An 8024-nucleotide genomic window follows, 5' to 3' on the forward strand; every position below is an offset into this window, starting at 1 on the left:
CCCGGCAGATATTAAATCAATAAAAGAAAAAAAGCTGTGCCAGACAATACTTGCCTTTCAAAGTTACTAAATAAAATTGCATCTACTCCTCCCAATATTTTGCACATTCTGGCCGAAACACGCTAAATGCATCGCATATGCTTTTTTGCCTGTTTGAGAGACACAATCCCCAGTGCACTCAGTTAGTAGGTCAGCTTGTACATTTTTTTGCAGGTGACATCAAGTTTGCACACGCTTTTTTTTTTTTTTTTTTTTTTTACAAGCAAACCTTTAGTAGATCAGGCTCTAAGAGAGGTACTAGAACATGACTGTATGAGTGCAAGTGAATGTGCATGCATGTGAATGGTTTTTAACAATAAGTTAAAAAGGAACTTAGTTTATGCATCAGTACTTGTCAGTATTTTTTCAGCCTGGTTCTTTTTAACCCAGGAAAAACAGTAGATTTTTCTTACCATTGAAGCAGACAAAATATGTTTTTTTGTTACAATGGAAGTCAAGCCATCGTCCTTGACCTCTAATAAATACGCAGACGGCACGTCCCAAATGATGAGTTGGTTCACTGGGATACCAGTTCTGGTAACCAGTTTCTGATGTTTTACCAGTTGCTGACCATCTCCAGGAGTTTGAATCATGGCCCATGACTTGCCACCAGGATTTAGGGTCATCATTCAGTCCAATCCATGTCCATGAGTCGTCCCCACTTGGTCTGTTTAACCTGCTCAAATCCTCCATACTCTCAATGGTTGCCAGATCAGTGTATTTGTCTCTGCAGTAATTCTGAGCCTCGGTCCAGGTTAGTGACTGGCTGACATAGTGGTATTCTCTATTGTAGCTTGCAGAGCAGGAAGTGAGGCCAAATCCTGAGGTTTGATGATAGAGGACATATTTAGTTGTAAACTATAAGAGTCATGTTGGGGACAGTTGATCTGAATACTGTCTCAAGGCTTTTCATTTAGTATACAATGTAAAATACCTCATCTTTAATGAATTGAACCCACCACAGGTTGATTTACTGAATAAGGAGATCAACTAGTCATTTGCCTACGTAACTCTCTAAGCTTCTATGAATCAGATTTGTTAAGTTTTTTGTTCAGATTTATATAATAATCAGTGTCAGATAAAGTAAGTATTTTTAAATCAAATAATTTCACAAGTTGACATGCTAAAGATTTCCAAATAGAAAATGCAAATGAGGGTTTCTGTATATCTTGCAACTATATTCAATGCTCTTTAATACATTTTCCATCTCAACAAAATGATGAGCTACAGTAGGATGGTCAGAGGACTTCAAAACAACTTCACTGCTCTCATGTGATTCTAAGTGATTCTAAACCAAAAAGCATCAACTGGAGATTGAAGGAATCATAACTCTTACTTACCAATGAAAAAGAAAATCAAAAGCTTTGTAGAGTCCATCTCTGATTTCACTGAAAAGTAATAAATTGTATTTTTGGAGTGATTGAAAAGCAATTATAAATATTAAAATGACTGGGTGTAACATATGGAGGTGTTTCACACTTTTGTATCTGATAAAGTTGATTTGATCTTCTAACCCATGGGGGAGAAGTTAATGAAACAAAGTGTACTCACATGTCAAAAGTCCAGTGTTTCTCATCAACCAAACCTGGAACCTCTGCAAGAGAATGTCTGTCCTCTCTCTGACAGGTAGACACAACTGTGCTGCATTTTAACATACTCGTTGTTTTTATATGCAAAGTAGGAAAATTAACCCATTATGTTCTGTCATCAGAAAGTTATTGTATGTTTTGTCATAATCTGTGTCTCCAGAAACCTTGACAGATGATTGTATTACTTTAATTTAATCCATACACATATCTGCACATTTGATTCATTTCCAACAACAAAGCCTCTGACTGTTACAGTGTAAATGGGTGTGTCCTTTGCTGTTGTTGTGGCTCTCATGCTGGAACACATGGTTGTTTATGCTGTTGTTGGGGCTTTGGCAGTTTCTGTTGTTGATGTAGTTGCAGCTACACCAAGTGCATCCTGCGTAGGGTTTCCCCCAGAAAACTTGTTAAGCCCGGTGGTAGGGCGGCCCACCGGTGCCCAAGCGTGTTTTTTTGTGACAGAGGCCACACACAGACAAACTAGCCATAGCACTCGCTGAAGGCATGTAGCCTACCGTATCAATAGCAACCAGAGACTCCAAAATGATCGAGAGGGACCCGTATGCAGGGACAAGGGCACCGCAGTGGCTCCTCAATACCAGAACCCCCAACCGGAAGTTGGTCAAACTCCCAACCGGAAGTTACTATTCTTCGTGTATATTATTTCGATATAGATACTTAGTGGTTAGTGGTTGGTGGTTCTAGACCGTTGTCCACGAAAATGTCAGACCTTATGGCTGTCAAGAGATCCGAAATATCCCTTTAACAACAAAATCCACGTTTCGCCCGCAGGAACTAGTTCCTGGAACTATGTGTGTTTTGTCAGGACTGGCTCCTTTTCCTGACAAAACAAACGCGGAGAGGGGAAGGTGCCGGCAATAATCATATTTATTGTAACAATGTCAAAGGTAAACAATCAGTGGTGAAGGATATCAGTGGTGAGTGCGGGTGCATGGATGGATAGGTACAGTAGGTGTTGTCTTTGCATTAAAACCAAGAGGGCAGATGCAGCGGGGAAGCTGCAGGACGCCAGGCCATGAATGGGATGAGAGAGAGGGAGACGGCGTTCTCCATCCGGCTTTTACGAGCATGGCCACGCCCCCCCTCGGGACGCACACCGGAGGCCCATCAGGAATCAACCTGAGAGAGGGAGAGACAGGAGAGCGAGAGGGGCGCCACACACACACACACACACACTTGGGGTTGTCACAGTTTCGACTGCAGGAACCAGGAACCAAAAAGTAGTTCCGGGTTTGAAAAGTTCCCGGGTAGTAGGTACTTTCGAATATATCGGCGTGGTTTGTGTACTGAACATCTCTGATTGGATGAGCACTCATTTCCAAATTCCAGCTGCAAGCCCACTGTTTTGTTCGATTGTTTTCCACCAGATATAAATAAAAAACACAATGTAATAGGATACCATATTCACAACATTGTGGGAGTAAGAAATTATTATCTCCATTTCGTGACTGAAACACGGTGATGTGATTCCCACCCGGTGACGGCAGAGGAAGAGCCATCATAAGATCTTGGTCTCGCTGACCTGTAGCGCACCAGCACTGTGAAGGGCCCCGCTACATGTAGTAATTTGCACAAACATCAACAACAACACACATCTCCCCGGGACTTTGGGCCTCGGTGGAAAAGCAGACAACAGCGGGCCACAGGAACCATTTAGTTCCGGGTTAAAAGTTCCAACGAGGCTAAATATGTCTCAGATCATTACAACAGCCAAAACCAAAGCTACAACTATTCCATGAGTTATGATCACAGCCAAACTTGAGACATGTCCAGTTGGGTGGTCAATACATAGTCATAAATACATTGATTCTGTTTTTAAAACTGATTTAGCATGCATGTAATATCATGAACCAGCAAGACAGCAAAACAGTGGTGACCCCTTGGCTTTGAGGAGCTCTGATTTTGATCTGGTACTTGATTATTTAGATTCCTATTATTACATTATCGACACCAGTTATTACCAGCCAATAATGTAATAACTTATTACATTATTGGCAAAAAGTTATTACGTTATTGGCTCAAAAGTTTTATTACATTATTGGCACGTTATTACATTATTGGCTTTATTACATTTAAAATGGCCAAAATTATTACATTATTGGCCGTTATTACGTTTTTGGTTGCTACAAGGGTTTTTCATAAAAGCATTCCTGCCTCAGGATATTCTATCAAGTCTAATGCAAACAGTCAGGAATCATTTCTTTACCTCTACACATTTTGACAATTTATTTTATTAAATGTTAAAATCATCTGTGAAGTGAAGTGTAGAAGTCATTCTGTTCAGTAAGTTTATGTCAGTGGACCATTTTTTTTTTGGCTGAAAGCCAATCTTGCAAGATCTGCATCGCTGCCCTGATGTCCCAGCTCTCGTCTCTTCAACACAAACGCGCCCCGTAACCTGTAATCTCTTGTTTATGACAGATTAAACTACACAAATATACACATTGTAACATCGTATATAATATATAATGTTTTGTAGCCTACCGCTCTATTGAACTCTCGCCAGCTTTGTTTTAAACAAATGCACATGGCCAGGAGGAGGGCCACCTGACTTGCATAGTTCCTCTTTGACACAGGATTTTGTTCTGTAACAGTTAGATTTTAATATGAAAATGAGAAACGAGATGAGTTCACCCATAGTTAAATCTTGAATTTCACGACACAATAATAGCTTTGTCCATGCTAGAGGTGTGGTCCTGCTGGAGGTCAGCGCTCTCTATCTCTCAGAGAAGTTATTATGCATTCTATCTATCCATCCATCCATCCATCCAACCAACCAACCGTCTTGACTCCCTCTACTTGATCCATTGGGGTATTTCAATTAGATGCTTTATTTAGAGTTCCTCCAGTGTAGTTGTGGTAAAATGACTGCATTACTTTTGATTAACTCAAAACTCCCTGCAATCATTTCATAAGCCCACCACCATTTCAGTGGGAAGAGGCCCTTTTCATTTAAACAGGGCTTTTATTGGTGTGCTAAATGTCTCATGTCCACTTGCTGGTATTAATGTTCTAATATGCTGTTTAGATCTGCTAGTTTCTTTCACAGTTTGTGATGACTTCTCTCTCTCCCTCCCATTCCCCAGCTAACACATGTAGTACCTAGACAGCTAGTACAATATTATGAAAATAGATTTCATGAAATAATACGGTCATATTAGCTGCATACTGAGTTAAATGTGATCACAGATCTAGCCGTCAACTGATGCTGATTAAAACTGAGCAATATGGGGCCGAAAAAAAACCTGACCCTGACCATGGTGGAGGTGGAGATCACATAAAAAATTCATTTGACTCCTTCGGTGGAAGTTTCTACTATGAGGACGCAGCAGAAAAAACATCGTAGTGCTGGTTGAAGAAGTGAAGGTGCGCTGGATGAAAAAAGCCGAGAAGGACAAGCGGCTTGCCTATCTTGAAAGCCGGGTCGCGGACCTCAAACAATACACCAGAATGAATGATATTATTATCACTGGACTACCAAGAAAACCATGGTCCTAAGTGAGGGCGGTGACTGCAGGCAGTGAAGGGGAACCCGGCTGTGAGATGGATGAGAGAGATTGCTCTGGTTGAAGCTTGCCATCCGCTACCCAGCTGTGATATACTAAGACTAGTTAACAGGAAGCACAAGGTCACACTCCTTAAACAGGTCAAGAGGCTCAAAGGCACAGATGTTTACATGAATGAACATCTGACGAAGGCCAACGCTGACATAGCGAAGAAAGCACATTACCTGAGGAAAGTGAAAAAAAATCCAAAGTGCATGGACTAGAAACAGCAAGATATTTATCAAGCTGAATGGAGCACCGGAAGAGGCCAAGGTACTGATGGTGAAGAACATAGAGGAGCTGGAAAAGATGGAATGAGTATCCTCGTTACAAAAATAGACTGGATTGGACTTGGATCTGATTGGAGGAAACAGCACAAACACATACACTCTCAGTGATTCAGTGAATTCAACCTACATTAAGTGGCAATGGACACATAACGCAGTGGATACAGGAACATGAACAATTGTACCTGACAACATTTGAATACAGCGAAAGCAGCACAGTGGACACAGCAGCAACAGGATATTGATCCAGGCAATTACTTCTTCTCCACCATAAACAACACGCGCTAATCCTACAACGATGATCAGTACAATTGTAACATTATATCAAAGGATAAACTAAAGTTCACTTCAATAGCCGAAGTTTATATACAAATTTTACCAGCGCCAGGGATTATCTACACATATTTCAATCTGGATTACCACTGAGAAGGGAATACATTTTGAAATGGAAGGCTATGAATTCATATATAACAACAGACAGAGCAAAGGTGGGGGTGGTGTTGCAATATGTACAAACAAACAAAGTTTGACTTCAAGCAGTATTTGCAACGTGAAATAAATGTGGTGTATGGAGGAGCTTCTTATTGCAAATGGTATGCATTCTAATATTTACAATAACAACAATGTTAAATGTAATAAAAGTAGTTTTTATTTGCAGTAATTGAGGCTGGGCTGAGGAAGTTCTGCTTAACTCTCCTATATAGTCTACTTGCCAACAATGAGTACCCGGAAATGTTGAGTACCCCAAAGTTTTATGTTAGAAATATATAGTATGGGTCCCCAGTATTCAGAAACTGCCGGATGCTAATTTATATATATTGGGCAATTAGCACAATTGCCATAATTAGCATAAATTAGCATAATTTCCTATATGGGCAATATTTCAGCAAAATTGACTTGGCTGATCTGGACAATATTGGAGTGGTTTTAGGGGTTATTGATGATGCTGAATCCATTTCTGACATTTTCAAAATTCAAAATGGCTGTCTAAACCGGAAGGGACCAGATGAAATCCATCAAAATCGTCCCACTGGCGGTTTAAATCTGGTCACTACCGGTTTAGACAGCCATTTTGAATTTTGAAAATGTCAGAAATGGATTCAGCATCATCAATAACCCCTAAAACCACTCCAATATTGCCCAGATCAGCCAAGTCAATTTTGTTGAAATATTGCCCATATAGGAAATTATGCTAATTTATGCTAATTATGGCAATTGTGCTAATTGCCCAATATATATAAATTAGCATCCGGCAGTTTCTGAATACTGGGGACCCATACTATATATTTCTAACATAAAACTTTGGGGTACTCAACATTTCCGGGTTCACAATGGGGCCCTATGGGCTGGCAAGTAGACTAATACAGCTCCAAAGCAGCTCAAAAACAAGAGCAGCTGGATAGACTGCCTGTTTCACACAAATTCACTAAATCTTGCAACAGTTTACTAAACTGGCAACACTGCAGCCTTTGAAAGCCCCTAATAGAACCATAGAGCTAGAAACTCCAACTCGGTGATCTCAGCTTCACAAAGTTTCACTTATATAAATTCAGACTGTCACAAGATTCATCATTGTTACAGAACAAAAGAGTACGTGAGAGGGTTGCCATGATTCTTGATATATTTCAAACCAGGTTAAAAGGAAACGTTTGTATGCTGGCCATATTTATAAAACCCAGACACTAAAAAAAAAGTAGTAGCAAATGCTAAGTGCAAGTGCCATGTGATGTTGGACAGACATGTTGTTATTGTGTCCCTTAAAGGACAATTCCAGGCGAATTCAACTCGGGGGTGTATTTTCCTATCATTTTAGGTCTAAAAGAATGAATCTGAAGACTTTCAGTTTAATCGCTCCTGTTTTGCGGTAGTTGCGTCTGTTCCCGCATCGCCACGGCAGCAATGAATGGGAGTGGATGTAAGTTCCGCTGTTTAGGCTGTTTCCAGCCCTCAAAGCCGCAATTTTTTTCCACAGACAGCGTCAGATGGCTACTCAAACATGCACCGAGAAGTTTATTTACTTCAAGCAAGCCGACATGTTTGTAAAACTAGATCTAATTCAAAGTCTCCCAGAGTCTCGCGCGAGACCCAGTTGCCGTGCTCGGTGTGTTCAGGAGCAGTGGGAAAAGCTACCGTTTGTGTCATAAACACAGGGATATCAACTCTTTACTTGCTTCAAGTAAAAAAAACTTCTCGGCGCATCTTTGAGTAGCCACCTGACGCTGTCTGTGGAAAAAAATGTACACTTCAAGCAAGTAAAGAGTTGATATTCCTGTGTTTATGACACAAGCGGTAGCTCCTACTGCGCCTGAATACACCAGCACTGCAACTTCGGGCTTGCGCGAGACTCCGGGAGACTTTGAATTAAATCGACTTTTACAAACATGTCGGCTTGCTTGAAGTAAATAAACTCCTCGGTGCATGTTTGAGTCGCCATCTGACGCTGTCTGTGGAAATAAATTGCGGCTTTGAGGGCTGTAAACAGCCTAAACAGCGGAACTTACATCCACTCCCATTCATCGCTGCCGTGGCGATGCGGGGACAGA

The 8024-nt window shown here is 40.9% G+C and overlaps 1 long non-coding RNA gene across 1 annotated transcript; it reads right to left on the bottom strand.

The window, feature by feature from the left end:
- Positions 1-413: 413 nt before the first annotated feature.
- On the bottom strand, positions 414-1650 carry LOC146971564 (uncharacterized). The gene is made up of 3 exons (XR_015037927.1): positions 1591-1650; positions 1380-1427; positions 414-860 (listed from the first exon to the last, which is right to left on the bottom strand). It is a non-coding gene; the product is annotated as an uncharacterized LOC146971564 (long non-coding RNA).
- Positions 1651-8024: the final 6374 nt, after the last annotated feature.

The sequence above is a fragment of the Trachurus japonicus genome, chromosome 16 (genome assembly GCF_045865225.1).
Source record: "Trachurus japonicus isolate A0001 chromosome 16, Traja_1.0".
Taxonomy (NCBI): domain Eukaryota; kingdom Metazoa; phylum Chordata; class Actinopteri; order Carangiformes; family Carangidae; genus Trachurus; species Trachurus japonicus.